Source organism: Typopeltis vanoorti, chromosome 20, assembly GCF_054136105.1.
Source record: "Typopeltis vanoorti isolate ZY-2024b chromosome 20, IOZ_Tvanoo_1.0, whole genome shotgun sequence".
NCBI classification, from domain to species: Eukaryota; Metazoa; Arthropoda; class Arachnida; order Uropygi; family Thelyphonidae; genus Typopeltis; species Typopeltis vanoorti.
In genome coordinates, this window is record NC_143568.1 from 80,848,231 (window position 1) to 80,865,391 (window position 17,161).

At 36.3% G+C, this 17,161-nt stretch overlaps 1 protein-coding gene across 11 annotated transcripts in view; it reads right to left on the reverse strand.

Annotated features, from left to right (window-relative positions):
* Positions 1-17,161, reverse strand: part of RhoGAPp190 (Rho GTPase-activating protein 190) — a 723,033-nt gene that overhangs the window by 654,122 nt on the left and 51,750 nt on the right. Inside the window, exon 1 of one of the 11 annotated variants that reach the window (XM_090410498.1) lies at positions 14,447-14,468. The exons of 8 other annotated variants lie outside the window; for them this stretch is intronic. The gene's annotated coding sequence lies outside the window, so the exon portion shown is untranslated. Of the gene's footprint in view, positions 1-11,217; positions 11,489-14,446; positions 14,469-17,161 lie in introns of those variants that run through there. 2 more of the 11 variants (XM_090410496.1, XM_090410495.1) reach the window with 2 other exon arrangements.

A 17,161-nucleotide genomic window follows, 5' to 3' on the forward strand; every position in this document is an offset into this window, starting at 1 on the left:
CTTTTTGCTCTGCTCTTTCAATATTAAAAATTCAGGGGAATAGGAAGCTGTCACTGAGATTCTGGCAAAAGTATCTTCTGAAGTTGTCTGCAATAGTTTTAGTATCAGCAACAACACATCCGTTATGGTTTAAGATAGACAAATAGTGTGTTCTCTATCTATTTGCATTTTCCAGATTTCATTCCATACAATTTTTGCGTTGGTTGTTTGATGAGATAAATAGGATCCAAAATTGTTTTTGACTAATGTCTCATATAACGTGCTCTGACCTGAGCATGCTTAAAAGCTATTAATTTCAATGTGGTGGGGTATCTACGAAATATACCCTATACTCTGTGTTGATCTTTTTTGGCTGCCTAGCATTTCTGGGTTCCACTAAGGCTTTGGGTAATGCATAAATTGAGATGACATTTTTGGAATTGAGGCCTGTTGCTGTCTGGATAATGCAATCCTGTTACATACTTTACTGCTTCACTGAAAGATGTCTGACTGACTGTATAAGAATTTTGCAAGATGGGGAAAAAAAGTAGTCTAGTAGACTGGATCCATTTTCCATATGGGCACCCATGTAGGTGGATGCCCATATGGAACATCAATTCGAGTGAAGACATTGTGCAAACAACAGGAAAATGATCACTTCCATAGTTGTTGTCTTCAACATCCCATGTGAGCAGTAGAAAAAATGACAGGAGAGACTGTAAGATCGTTTGCAGAATATGAGCAGGTAGGCATATGGAAGAAAGTATTGAATCTATTATTTAAAAGAGAGAGGTCAATATTGTCAAGGATATGATACCGTCTGATCCATTTGTGTTGGTACTATCCCCGAGTGTTGTGCCCATTAAAGTTACCAATAAAAAGTATGGGTTCAGGCAGTTGCAAGATAAGGTTATCAAGATTGATTTAACTCAGCACCTAGTGATAAATAAATTGAACATACTGTAATAAGAAATCCCAGATAAGCAAATCACTACTGCTTCCATAGCAGTATTGAGCTAGACATCATGTAAAGGAGTATGACTGCCCACAAGGATAGCTACTCCTCCATGACCAGGACAATCTCTAATTCTGCCCATGCATACAACAATGAACTTGCTAAAGGTAGAATCCTCAATGGATCTTAGATATATTTCTTGCAGACAGAAACAGAAAAGGTTTGTGTTTCTGCAGTAAAATCTTGACATCATTGATATTCTGGCAAACCCACAACATCCTGTTTTGATTTTGTAGGCTTGTCCAATTTTCAGGAGTTTGAGGACTTACCTTTGTCTGGTTTATATTTATCAACTAATTTTGGGAAGTATGGACAGCCAGTGTCCATCTTTTTTTCTCTGGTAAAATATTCAATACATCTGATGTGTTAGAGTCAATTGGCAAATTTAATTTACTTTCGGTGGATACCAAAGCCTCGATTTTTTTCAATGGGGGGGGGGGGCAGAATATTGATATCAAGATTTTACTGCAGAAACATTACCCTTTTCTGTTTCTATATAAGAAACAGAAAAGGTTTAAGTGATATTATCCTTGCCATAATTTTTTGACAAGTGCATTCTCATCAAATGGAAAGATTTTTGGAGTTGTTTCTGAGTGAGATCATAGGCATGTGATTGATGCACTCAATAGAGAAGCACTCACACAATCATTAAGTTCAGGTATGGTGAAAATATCAAATGGTAGAATAGACATACATATTTGAGATCATAGGCATGTGATTGATGCACTCAATAGAGAAGCACTCACACAATCATTAAGTTCAGGTATGGTGAAAATATCAAATGGTAGAATAGACATACATATTTGAGATGCTGTTGACATTTTCTTTGCTGCTACCTTCTCAGCCTAACAGGATCTCAGAACAGGTGTGGTGATCGCTAACTTCCTTTTTGCATCATGAATATGATAAAAAATTTGGTTTTGTTTTAATTTTGTGTATTTTTTTTTCACTTTTCTACCTCTGACATGCATGGGAATAAGCTGGGTGATCTCAGCAGATATAATTTTCAAGGAAGATGGAGAAGATAGGACGTGGGAGAGAGTACTGCACATGATAGCAGATGAGCTGCTACCAAAAAGAACAGGAGATAGGCAGGAGGGTGGGTGTTCATTTGAACCAGTCTGGTGTGAGGTCAAGGCCACTAAGACAAAATACATAGTTGGTTGCTGCTATAGGGTAAAGGGTTCCAGGGATGATCGGTATGCATCAGCAAATTAAGGTCGAGTGATCATTATGGGAGATTTCAACTATGGAGATATAGAATGATAGGAAGGAGATCACATGGAAGGAAGGAAATGGAATTTATACACCTACTGAGAAATAATTACTTGTGGCAGCATGTGATTGAGGGAACTTGAGGTGCAACCTGGTCACAGAATCAAAAGAGCTATCCAGAACTAAAGTGGCCACATTGTCTCCAATTGGAGAAAGTGATCATGTGGTCTTGACTTGGGAGACTGTAAAAAATTAAAAATATTCTGTCAAGAAGAGATATATATATGGAATTACAATGCAAATGATTATGATAAACTTAGGAGGAAGCGCAAAGCTGTGCCATGGTATAAAACCCTGCAAGATAAGGAGGGTTAATGAAGTAGGAGTTAGATGGATGAGTATGAGCTGCAGAAGAAGGAAATGCTATGGAGGGTATATAAGGAGAAAGGTGACAAGCAAACTTATGAACAGTACAAGGGTCAGGCAAGAAAGATGACCCATACGGCAAAGAAGACAAAATCAGATTATGAGAACAAACTAGCTGAGCAGGCAAAAGGAAATCGCAAAGAGGTCTTTCCCTATGCGGCACGAAGGAGGAAGAATGATGATGGAAGAATAATGTTAATGAGTGCTGATGGTCACAGGATGACATAACTAGATAATATAGTTGAGTTCCTGAGTGACCACTTTGCAAGGATATATCATACAAGTGAGATCAATGCTGTGACATATGAGACAGACTTATGTGGGAACAGAGGTAGTTGAAATGGAGGTTCTTGGGATACTGCAGAATCTCAATGGGAATATAACTATGGGATTAAATGGGATGAATCAGTACCTCAGGAGTGGTGTGTACAGTAGTGAAGTACTGGAAAAATTGGTCAAAAAGAAAATTCAGGAATGGGTAGAAGGAATATGATACTCTATGAAAGGCAACGTGGCTATGTGAAGGATTAGTCATGTCTTAGTAATTTACTAACCTTTATAATGGAATGAGAGTGAAGTTGGATAAGGGAAATGGCTACATAATGATTCTGCTGGATTTTGCAAAGGCATTTGGTTGAATACACATGGAACTGTTACTTGAATTAAAACAAATGGGTATGGATATGACACTGGTTATTGTAGATAAGGTGGCTGCTGGACAGATATCAAAGAGTGACATACAGAGAAGCAGAATCCTGCAAAAAGCTGGTGACTAGAATGGTGCTACAAGGTTCAGTCTAGGACCACAACTGTTTAACTGGTACATAAATGATATAAGAAATAATATAAAAGAAAAAATATTCAGCTGTTTGCTGATGATGTAAAATTAGGTAGAGGTATCCAGGAAATAGATGAAGCTACAGACTTAGAGGACATATTGCTAAGGAGAAAGGTGACCCATAAGATTACTTGGCTATTGAAGAAGACGCTAACAAGTAGAGATAAGGAAGTTATTCCTCTTTATAAGGCCATGATACATCTACATATGAATTACAGTGCTCAGGTCTCGTTTCCTGGGGATGAGGAACTGCTGGAGAGAATTCAGAGGTGAGCAACATGATGGTGAGTAGTCTGTGGAAAATTCCATATGAAGTGGGATTGAGAGTGCGCAGACTGCAGAAGTTGGTTGATAAGGAGAAAAGAGTGGATATAATAGAAATATTTAAGTTACTTACAGGGTTTTATAGAATTAATGCTGGGCCAATGTTTCAGCATTTAGATAAATGGAGCAGAACAAGTGGTCGTCATCCCTGGAAGTTGAATAAAAGAGTGGTTAGTAGTGGTGTGGTGCGAGGACTAGATTTTTCAATTAGAGAGTTGTGAATGAATGGAATGGGTTGCTAGTCAGCTGTTGGCGCTTTTTCTGTTAATAGGCTGAAGTAGAGGTATAATATACGAGAGTGGTCTGAAAAGTTCTTGGTCTTCACCATAGACGGCAACACTATCGGCAAGATTTTTTTTTTTCTAAGTTGGTACATCTGTCATAAGCGTCCATGTGAAATTGCAAGTCATTTTATCAAGTAGTTTGTTTTACACAGCTGTCTGTATCCCTTGAAATGGATAAAATTTGTGTATTGTGTGGTTATAAAATTCTTTGTAAAAGAAGGTTTAATACCAAAAGAAATTCATTCGAAGTTCATAAAAGTTTATGGGAACTCTTCTCCATTTTTGACAATTAAGAAATGGGCTGTCGAGTTTAAATGTAGCCGTACCAGCCTTGAAGATGATCCATGTGAAGAATGTCCAGAAATCATTAATCAAGTAAATGATATGGTATTGGATGACCAGCGAGTCAAAGTGCGTGAAATTGCTGAGACTATAGGCATTTCAAAAGAACATGTAGGATATATTTTGCATGAAGAATTGCAAATGAAAAAGCTTTGCGCAAGATAAGATAGGTGCCGTACTTGCTCACAGCAGATTAAAAATGCGCTCGCATGAAAATCTCTAAACAGTGCTTGGAGCAGTTTAACAAGAATAAAACTGATTTTGTGCATCGATTTATTATTATGGATGAGACTTGGATTCACCATTACACACCAAAATCCAAACAGCAGTCAAAACAGTGGACAGAAGCCAGTTGTTCACTGCCCAAAGAAGACAAAGTTGGTTCCATCAGAAGGAAAGGTCATGGCATCAGTGTTTTAAGATGCTGTTTATTATCTTGAAAAGAGTAAAACAATAACCAGGGAATGTTATTCCGATCTTTTAACTAGACTAGACGAAATTCATGAGAAAAGACCTGGTTTTCAGAAGAAGAAAAATCATCTTTCATCAGGACAATGCACCTGCCCATAAAAGTGTTTTGGCAATGGGAAAATTAGGGGATCTGCAGTATGAATTGTTGGAACATCCACCCTATTCCTCAGATTTGGCTCCCTCTGACTTCTACCTCTTCCCAAAACTAAAACTCTTCCTCGCTGGTCAGCATTTTTCTTTGAATCAAGAGGTGGTTGCAGATCTTACTAAGAACCACTATAGGGATAGGATAATGGCACTGGAGCATCGCTGGAATAAACGTATTAGTCTTAAGGGAGATTATGTTGAAAAATAAAAATAATTTTGAAATTATAAATTTGTTTTTTCATTGTTAGGCCGAGAACTTTTCAGACCACCCTTGTATTGCGTTGATAAATTAAGTCTCCTGCAATGAGTCTTCAGACTCCATGGAGATGCTTGCAATAATAATAATCTCCCTGACAGCTAACACATTTAGCTTTTTTTTACAGAACAAGATTTATCATCGTGAAGGTATTTTCTTGATCATAAATTAGTATAATAATAATATTTGGTTTCCAGATCAAGTGTTGATCAACATTTGATCAAATTGACCAACAAAATTGATCAACACTTGATCTGGAAACCATATATTATTATTATAAGATTTATCACCATACTCTTTACTACATTGGGTACAGGTGGTAGAGCCACAACAGGCAGTTTAGGCTTTACACTGGAAGAAGAAACTCAGGTGTGTGAGGTGGAGGCATCCAAATTGTTGCATAAACTGAATATCAATGTTCAGCTGAACTGACAGTTCCTTTAATGACTGTATAATTTGAATCTCCACACAGGGAAGATTTCATAGGGGCAGAAAGAATCTATGATAATCCCATTGCACAGGGGTGGTGCAAAGACTCATGTGCCTAACTATTGACCTATCAGTAACTATGGAGTGGTGGTGAAGTTTCTGAAAAAGTTCATAAAATATGAATACTTAAATAGGTTGGCAGAGAATCTATAATTTGCAAAGAACAGCATGGGTTTATTAAGGGAAGGTTATGTTTGAATAACTTGCTCACATTTTGTAATAATGTGACAATTGAGTAAGACAGCTTTCGACAGGTTTTAGAGATGGCTGTATCATAAGTTGGAGGATATGGGATTTTGCCATCATAAGAAGATGGCTGACAGACATCAAAAAAGTAGTATATAGAGGAGGTGAGTCTACAAGATTTCAGGTGACCAATATTGTATCCCATGGATCAGTCCATGGTTCACTGTTATTCAATCTTTATGAGTTAGCTGGTCTCATATAGAGGTAGAGAGTTTTTTTTTTTACCCAGAAAATTGGGTTTTTCGTCCCCCAGAACAGGTGAACTGGCCCCGTGAACATACATGGATTACAGTACTTAAGACCCAGCTATAGGCCTGATTAGTCAGCTATACCAGTCCTGAGCCCAAATAAAATTAGGGGGAATTGAGATGATGCCGTACCTCCCTATAAAAGGCGCTCGTGGCCATTGTATCATCCATCATACAAAATAAAATAAATTCAATCTTTACATTGAAACTGGAAAATATTTAACAGGAGACAACTATTTGCTGATAATGCAATATAGGCAGGATAATCAGGAATACAATTGACATGCAGTACTTTCAGAATATTTGAATAAGATCAAATTTTAGTCATGCGAAAACTGCTGCCAGTTCAACGTTAGTAAATATAAAGGTTACATTGGCATAATGAGATATCCAGTGCAATGATGTATTTTATTGGCAGGATTATGTTAGAAAAATTCATCAGACATGAGATCATGCATCTCAGAGGATAACTGAAATGCTGAAACAAACATTCACATGTAAGAATAAGGCAGCCTTTTACCTCTTCATAAGACTAACTCAGATGAATAGCTATAGCTATTCATCTGTATTGTGCACAGATCTGGTCTCCTGATTTCCAAGGTGATACAGATAAATTGAAGAGGAAGCAAAGGAGGACGTCATTATGGTTATGTGACACTGACATCGTGGTTAGCCTAGTTAATTGCTTCGCAACCTGGGAAGCAGTGTCCTAGGTTCAATTCCTGTCAGAGATGTGAAGAGCTGAAGGATCTTCCTCAGCTCCTCAGCCATAGCCAAGTTAGTCAGTCTTGGCATGGACAGTAGGGTTTTTCCCCCAGTTAATCCTAGGGTTTTTCATCTCGCAAAGCAGGCAAACCGGCCTTGAGAACTCAACACTATGGACATCGATACACCGGGGCATAGGGCTGACCACCTTATCCTGTGAACGGTTTGAGGTCCATTAATTAATAAACCCCTCGACACCGCAAAGTAAAAGAGGGTAAAAGGAAGATGAGATGAGACACTGACACCTCCAAAGACTCATCATTGAAGGGCACTCTACTACATGCTTCTCACCGTCTTCCTTACTACTTAATGCTCCAACTACACAAAATGACATTCCTATCATTAAAACCATCTACCGCCCACCATCAATAACAGTATATTTTGTCTGTAAACTGTGTGTTCTCATGGACAATTTGTCTGTATTCAGGTGAAAAACCAAGTTTCTGAGTGAAAAATAAACCCAATATCAGAAGAACTGAAGAAAGGAACCATCAATATAAGGAATATTAATGGAAAGGAAATCGAATTAGCAGAATAATTGGAAAAGTACTGTGTAGACATCATTGGCATTACTGGGACAAAGCGACAAAAACAGGTGATATCTTACTAAATAATAAGTACAGAATGTTATTTTCAGGCAATAATGATCAAGAAGTAGTGATAGCAACACCGAACATGAAGACAATGTCTTCATTGGAAAGCAGTTTCAAGCAGCATTATGTGGGCAAACTTCAAAATGGATAATGAAACTTATTTGTGCATATGGTCCCATAGAAGGTTCTTCTAAGGAAGAAGTGGAGAAATTTTTTGAGTCATTAGAACAAAGCTGACATAAAGAAAATGGAAAAAATGGTCCCTGTTAGAGAGCTGAACAGCAGACTAGGAAATAAATCCCAACAGGCATATAGGAACATTTGGGGTAAAGGGCAAAGCCAATAATAATGGTAAGTATTTACTGAACTTCTGCTCGGGACACAGACCAGTCATTATTATTAACACCATATCCCAACATAAAGATGTGCACAAGTTCACATGGAGAGAAGACACAATAAATAAGAAAGCCTCATTGACCACATCATTGTTGATAATGATATCATCATGCTGATTCAGGATAGATAGTGTTTAGAGTGGATTTGAAATTGAAAGTGACCATTACTTAATACTAAGCAGGATAAAAATGGTTATCACATTGGTTCTTTTCAAGAAGTTTTAAAGAGAACTTGAGTTGAGCAGCTTTTACAGGTGAACTGTACTCAACTATACAAATATTATTAAATAAATGAAACAAATTGAAAAGAACCAAACCTTGGAGTCTCAGTGGCAAACTCTGAAGAACACACTGATTCAGCTAGGGAGGTATGTGGTGAAGTTGCCTGCAAGGACAGAAAAATAAGAACACCATGAAGGACAGTTAAAGAAGCAGTCCTGGAAAAGAAAGAAGCATACCAACTTTCCCAGCAAATAAGTCAGCATATGCCTAGAAGAATACAGAGAAAAATGTAAGAGAGTTAAGCCATGTGCAAAATTAGCTAAACGAAAGTCATGGGAAGACTTTAGTAATAATATGAAAACTAAATATCAGGAAGGTGGCAAAATGTTCTGGAGGTTATTGAAGAAGCTTAGCAATTCAGGAGAGTACTGTAAAAGGAATCAACTATGATAAAAGTGACATGAAAACTGAAGATAAGGATATCCTAGATGTCTGGAGTAATTACTTTGAAAAACTGTTACACAAACCAAGCAATGACAGAACTGCACTAGAAAATTTTCAAGAGGGATGCAAAGAGGATTACATACCAATGCATGAAGTAGAAAAAGCAGTCAAAAAATTAAGATGTGGAAATGGGCAGCTGAGTAGATGATATTCGACCAGAAATGCTTAAGTATGGAGATATAAAGTTTTGCAATGGCTACATTGCATAATTCAGAGGGATGGGTAAGAAGGTCGAATTCCAGATGATCAGAGTAGGTTTCTCCTAGTAACCATCTATAAAAAAAGGGAATAAAGCTGAATGTGAGAAATACAGAGGAAACTCTCTACTAAGTGTTTCCAGGTAAGATTTACGCAAGCATACTTGAAAAGGAGGTTGAGAATGATTGTGAAAAAGAAACTTGAAGACGAACAAGCTGGGTTCAGGCAAAATAGAGGCCTTCAAAATCAGAGTTAACTTTAAGATAAACAGTTGAGAAATTGCAGGAATATGACAAGGATCTGTACTTCAGTTTTGTAGATCTGGAAAAGGCATATGACAAAGTGCCCAGAGTAGAGCTTTTCAAAATACTTGATTTGTATGAGGTGAATGGAAAAATTATACAGAGCAATACATAGTCCATATTTAAACTGTCAGTCTGCAATTAGAATTGAATGAAGATGGTGTGATATAAAATCATGGGCAGGACAAGGATGCACATAATCTATACTCTTATTCATCATCTATATGGATCACATTATGAAAGAAAGTGGCATTAGGCCTGGATTAGAATTGGAGATGTCAAACTTAGCTCTTTGCTTTATGCAGATGATGTACTCCTAAACATCTAGTGTAAGTTTCTAGGATTCTCTCACTAAATTGAATAATAGCCGTAACAAATTTGGTACGAATATCAGCAATAAAAAGACCAAACCTATGAAAATAGACAGGAGCATAGAAAACTTCAGCTGCATTCTGAATGGAGATTTAATAGAACAAGTAAAATATTTCAGCTATTTAGGTACAGTTTTTAGTGAAAATGGTGTGTTCAACCCAGTTTTAAGTTATGGATCTGAGAGTTGGGTTAGAAATAAAGCACTTGATCAAAGACTAGAGACGACAAGATATGAATGATGGTTCTGAGAAGTGAAACCGATAGCATCAATGGCAGAATCATATTAAAAATGAAGATATTAGAAAGGAACTTGACATTATTAGCATTCAAGAATATGTCAGCAAAGCTAATCTAAGATAGTATACGGTCACTTAAATGGAATGAGTGAGGAAAGTTAGCAAAACAGGTGTTTGATGCCAAGATAGCAGGAAGGAGACCCAGAGGAAGACCAAGGTCCAGGTGGATTGACTCCAATACTAACATTTTGTACTTAGAAGCATGAAATATTAGTATTGTAGTGCTCAGAAGTAATAGACTGATTTGGAGGAAAATTGTTGATAGATTAATAATAATGTGTAATGTAATAATTATGTAGTGCTGCAGTAACCTGAACACCCCTATGGGGTGTTCAGGTTACTACAGCACTACATAATTATTCATAATCAGCAATACATAATTATCAGGAAATTGATAATGATAAATAGTAACAATAATGTTGTATCTTTGTGCATGTTTCTAATGTTCAATTACATCATAATGGCTGAAAAGGGAGGGAGGTCTAATGTTGTCAATTATTCCTTTATCAGAAAGTATGTTTTTTTTTGTTTTTTTTTTAAAGAAATATTGCAAAGGTACAGATAGGTTTTTTGTTTGTCCTAGAAGTGCTACAAACATACATATGATTCATGCTAATGCATTAATTTATTAGATCATACACACTGTATAGCAGAGCAAACTGCACTAATCATTAGAGTACTTCCAAAATTTGAGTAATGCACTGAGAAATGCTCCAGCATATATACAGAATACTCATTAAGATTCTGGAAAGTGTCATGTAATAATCAGACCATCTCCGACTAATTTCAGGCTTATTCATACATTTAATAATAAGCACATCTCATTAATGCCACATGTATGCATATAGAATTAATGTTCAATCTGTATTATGAGCTATGACCTTTATATATAGATTATGGAGCTAAAATTGCTGAAATATATCAATTACCTATGCTATACTAATCCTATCAATTATGAATTAAGAGTTTCACAATATTTGTCCAAACACTTAAGAAATTATAGGTAACATTTGTAGGAACTTACTAAGTTTAGTGTGTCTTTTTCATTATCTACCAACAAAACAAACAAGCTGCTTAAAAGAAAGTACAAGGGCAAAGAACATTTCAGGGAACTAAACTAGTCTATTCTCCTAAAATAATCTAATGTTTCTTTTACCTTATCAAACATTAAAAATTATAATGCTGTGAATAATTCATCTGTTCAAAACTTTCTGGTGAATTATTTTTTTTCACGTTTTGAAAACCGAAACAAACATAAAAAGAAAATAATGCCTAATAATAATAACATACTTCGTTAATTCTCACATTTCGATGTGAGAATCGTTTTGGTATCATCAACGTGAATATAACATTTGCAGGTATTTACTAGTACATCTCTTGATGAGGGTAAAAAATCATACCAATGCAGACACGTTTAGAATCCGGCCTCTTAAATCCTCCACAACCGGGTAACGATTGCCTCGGTAACGTCTGACGCAGACATTCTGTCAAACGTGTGACCGACTCACTCGGAGAGCAATGAAACGATTCCATAACAAGTCAAATTCACTGTTGGCTGCGCTCGATTCTCCGATATTGTAATCAGAATTTATTTACCAATTCTTTCCGGATACAGAATTCTAAACGAAGTTTAATCAATAATTATAAGAATCTCGTAAAACATCTATTTGTTTGTATCAGTTACACATCTTCACTTTCGTACATGCGCAACCATGAAAGCACCGCCGCCATGCCACCTTTACCAGGCTACATCGTCGCACGTCCTCGCGTTAGATAACGCTACTATTTTCCTGGAGATATTATTCGATTATCCTACTATCAGCTGATAAAAATGAAACCGAACTGTGGTGAAAATTCAATTTAAACAACTTCCTGAGAAGCAAGGTGAGGAAAAAATTAAACGCTCTTTCAGATTAGCGGCCTGCAAGTAAAACAGCTCAAAAAAGAACACCGGCGAGAACTAAATATATATAAAAAATCTTTATAATACAGTTATTACTGTAATTAACAATTCACGATAGATATAAGAAATGTTTGAATGAAAAGTCAAATATATTTTATACATGCGACATTGTTGACTTCTTTTTAAACACGGTAAGTTAACCGGTCTCAAACGGATACGGCAGGATTCCCAGTAGAAACTAGGTTTTTTTTTTAATTCCACAAAACAAGCAGACCAGCCATAAGATCACACGCAATTCACAGTCATAATACACTGACCACATATCCTTAATTTGCTTCAGTCATAATCAAGATATCCAACAGTTTTGAACCATACACTATTTTTATTTTTATAACTGGCATGCGGACAGAATATAGGGTACATTCTATTCGTCCACTCTATTACAGAGTAAATGCGAGGATTAACCTTGCTGTAATGGAACCATTCTCAAAATATTTTGAACTGATATTCTATTCAGAAGTCTACTGAAAGAGTAAGTCCACAATGAAGTTCTTGGATGAAAAATGCGAAAAAAAGGTTCATTAAACACTCAAAGCATCTAAAATTTTATGGTACGTAATTATTGGAAAAACAATAAAATTAGTATCGCAGCATTCGTCTGAAATAAGCTTCAGTAATCGAGTTTAGTGAAATCTTTCGAAGAAAAAGTTGATGAAAATTGAAAACAGGAATTAGTGCACATTAAATTATGTCATTAGTCAAGTTATATCCCTATAAATCAGATATTATTACATGGCATCTCCACGGAGTACCGGGCGCATTGCGGAGGCCTCTCCACTAACATGCATCGCAAGTGTATTTTCTTTTGTCTGTAAAGTTTATGTATTCTCTGTCCGGTTTCTTGTTATGTAAAAGGAAAGCTCTGCACCTCAGTATGAGAAAGGGCTTATCGCCTTCTGTTGAAATACTCTTAAAGATTCATGTTTTGGATGAAGAATCTTCATTTTTATAAAGAACTTTCCAAATAAAATGTATCAAGCTATGAAAGCTCAATTCGGTCAAGATCGGACCAGAGACATGCATAGGTCGTACAAAAGTGAGAAAGATGATGGCACACATATCTGATACACAAGAATTGCACTTCCTCATAGTTATATAATTTATAACACCAACGTATAAGGCAAAGAGTTTGCTTTCACTCTGACCTCCAGAAAATTACTGATGATGGAAAATAGATCAATACCTTGCTTTCTAGAAAAATTGTTTATTAGGAAAATAAAATTTGGAAAACCGCGCAAAGAATGCGATTACGGCTGTGTAATTTATGTAAAGTAATTCGGTATGTTTAATAATAAACCTTACGCTAATAAGTGTCCTAATGAAAAGGAACAGCTACTGAAATTCTGTTTAACTCAAAAAGTTTCCCTGCAGGTGAATATCAAAGACACTTTCGGTTTTGTTGTGCTTGAATGTTTTAACACAGTACAAGAGGTGTGTGTGAAATTTGAAATTTCATTACTGGCTTGTAACTTTATTGACAGAAAATTGGGCTGACAGTTCGGCACCAATTTGTTTGCAAATTTGGACTTTTAAAAAAAAAAAAACTGTTTTTGAGATGTTATTTAAAGACGGGATAATTACATTTTGAGCAAGGAGGGTAAGGTGCGTATTTATAGAGTAACAAATGATAATCCTATGCATACTTTTGGCATACCAAAGAATACTTAAGGTATACATGAAGTTCTTGATATCGATGTGCATAATGGTAATGATAAAATTCTCAGAAGAAAAAGAAAAGAGAGGAGGGACGTGCTTGAGTTAGGATTTTCAAATGAACACATTAATTCCTATTCGGGACAGAAGACAGAGTGGTGCAAAATAAACACGTAGTCTACATTTTTACGGCAGGAGTATGTTACCGTAGTGGAGGAAGTAGTGCTATTTGTGCATCATATATAGAAAATTAAAGTATTCTTAACTGGCTGATTTTAATATAGGCGATAAATTGACGAAAAAGCTTATAATACAGCCGTAGTGGATTTCGTGATAATTATACAAAGGGAAAACTTACTAGTAGGGACAGGACCTTGAACTTCATTTCTATGGTCCATGAATTCTTGAAAAGAATTCGTGGACCATATTACTAACTTAGAACCCCCTCAGCGATTGCAATCATTTGATCTTGGAAGAGCAATTTAAGACGAAGATTAGAAAGAATCAAGAATGGAAGTTAAAAAAAACCTTCAGACTATAAGAAAATTAAGAAGTATTAACCGGGAAACATTATTTAATGGACGAGAGACTAGGAAAAGTAGGCACCGGCCTATGGGCCCCAACCCTTCTGGGGCCCCGCGCCAATGGATCAAAATAATATTGATTTGATCTTGAAAGAAAATTACAATCAAGCTTTCTTAAATTGTTTCCAATAGATGGAAATAAATGAATCAACTCAAAAAACGAAAACTTTACATTAATGTTATCACACTAGAGGGCGCGCGGAGGAACCTCAGAATTCAAGATTTCTGTGAGTGTGTCGCGAGTTCCCGCCGACTCCAAACCCAGACTGAAAAATTGCCATCGATCTTCAATGACACAAGAACGACTGAACTCACTTACCATTATGGCCACTGAATACGACGTCTTGCATAAGGGAGACTGTTTTCCTGAAAGATTTTACCATAAAAAAATTGAGGAAAGTGAATGTTCAGTTTTGTTTGTTTATTAAAATTAAAAATTTCTTACTTTTTGTTTAATAAGATTTAATAATTATTGTTTAATAACATTAATAATTGTTAATGTTTGTTTTGTGTAATCAAATTGGTTTATTAAAATTGTTGGTTGGTAAGATTAAAAACATATTAGGAGATAATTTGAGAGGGAGGGAGGAGAGAGATTTCGACTGCCTAGGGGCCTCCACAGGGTTTAATCCGGCGCAGGTGCTGAGGGTCATCGCACATAATTTAAATCCTATCCCTAGGAACAAATTTCATAATAGGCTTACGGCCAGAACAATACAATTATTAAACAAATAAGAAAAAAGCCATGGAAAGAGTATTGGTACGATAAATCAGATAAGTATAATAAATATAAGCAATGATTAGCATTAAAAGACAGTAATGAAATGGATTAAAACTAGCTAGATTGATTTGGTTTGTTTCAAGTTTAGTGGCGCAAAAACAGTTAATGGTCATACTGCGCTAATACAAAGGTCAGTGTAAAAAAAAATAATAATAAAATAAAAAAATGTAAAAACAATCACATATTTTAAAAAAATATATATAACATTTTTATAAATAAAATGTAACTTGTAACTTCTACAGGGTAGCCCATATGTCATGAAATATTCTGTAGAAATGGCCTGTTCTTTGTGAAACGGAAAGCATTGAAGTACTGTGGTTTTTCATAACTAATAAAAAAATTATAGGTGTTAAAAAAATATAAAAAAAAAACTTATGCGGTTGCTTCCCTAAGACTGGCCCTTTCTATGGCATGTTCCATTACTTAGAGCCAACATGCATAAGTAAACTTAAACGTTAATTGTCTACAAATTTGAGAACAAAATGAATACATGAGGAATCTAATAAAATCTGAGTGCACAGGACTCAGATTACTAACAGCAGTAAAACAGGATTGGCTCTTATTCGTGTACTAAGGGCTGTCGATTACGATGTGTTATGGATAAAGAACTACAGAACACACATATAGACATGTCATCCTCAATAGGAAGGAGTATGTAAGATGACTACGATCTAAGCAGGTAAGCAAGAACAACTTCCTCTTTACGGTCTCTGCATAGACTAGACCGCCATAATTTAATTTCAGGCTTGAGGAAAGTTTGTTCATCTCTCTATTATGAAGCACACCACTGATTGTTTTATAATCTGCCGATAATCAGTGTAGAGAAATGGTACACGATGGTATCTTGACAAACGAGTTCACCCGGCTGAACTATCTGCTACATCGTTTCCGTTAAATCCAACATGACTTGGGATCCAAAAGAAATGCACGTCTAGTTGTAGCGTTCCTAACCGAGAGAACAAGTGTTGGATCTAAGAGAGCAACAGACGGTGTTTCTACTTACTGCCTGTAGAGAGAGAGCTTTGTTGATCTGTATATGTACCTTTGGTTGCGTTTCAATTTTATGTAATTTAATACAAGCTCTGTGGCATACAATTCAGCGGTACAAGTTCTCGGTTCCAGTGGGATCGGAGTATATATTACGCTGTCTCTAGAAAGACAACTGAAAATCCCACTTGAACCTCTGATCTTGAATCATCAGTGTATTTGTTTCTCTGAGCTTGAAAAAGCTGCTAGTAGTGAGCGGAATGTTTGGTTAACGTGCACAAAGAAAACCTGCATGTCGGCAGTTATCACGGAAGCAGTTTAACTAGCGGAGTCCGTACAATATTGTCTACAACGATATCAAGAACTCGTAGGGATGTTTTTGTTCGCAAACCAATGGGACATACACGATAGTCCCATGATTATTGTACAAATTCTTACACCGTGGACAAAATAATTGGCCATGCAGTATGGTCTGGCAGGATTTTATTTTATTCTCATATGATATGGGAATATCATATGAGAATAATGATATTCCCATATTGAAGTCGAAAGGACAAAAGCTATTCCATTTGCTCCGGCGCAAAGGACAGGAAACAGTGAAGTTCGAAATGCTCAACCTTCAATTCTTATTGCTTGATGATGGATAGGATCCAACAATCGTCCTCGACAGAGGCATAGACTTAGGACAAGACTCAATCAAGTGTTGATCTGATAAGTGTACAATACAGGTGAAACAAAAAACATTAAAAAAAAAAAAGGTTTCTATCTTTTTACGTAATTTGAATTGAGGAAGATTGCTTGTTGACTTTTGACGTGATCGGATGTATTACTTTAGACTGTGCCTGATTGAATTTTATATAAGGTTTTTCGGGAATCTCACATTGCACTGGAGCTAACACAGTTCGAAACCTACTGTCTCCCTCTGCATGAAATATGCACAAGGTCTGATGGCCGTGTAGGCTCCACCCGCAAAGAGGACCAGTGGTGGATTAATGGTACTTTAGGAAGGTAGGTTTTTGCTCTGTGCCCAAGTGAGATCCTGACACTCCTTTTCCCCGCTATTAGGGCATCATAAATTCTAACAAATACTGTTTTGCTGGTAGACACACGAGTGTGTGCGTGTACGGGATTTGTCAGTGGACCTCGAAATTCTACAGGATTATCTAGTCACCTGAGTATTCTTTGACAGTGTGCAATAATGGAGAACGTAAAAGATACAGAATATCCTGGCTGTCTGAATCTCTTCACTCAGGCTAATGACACGGA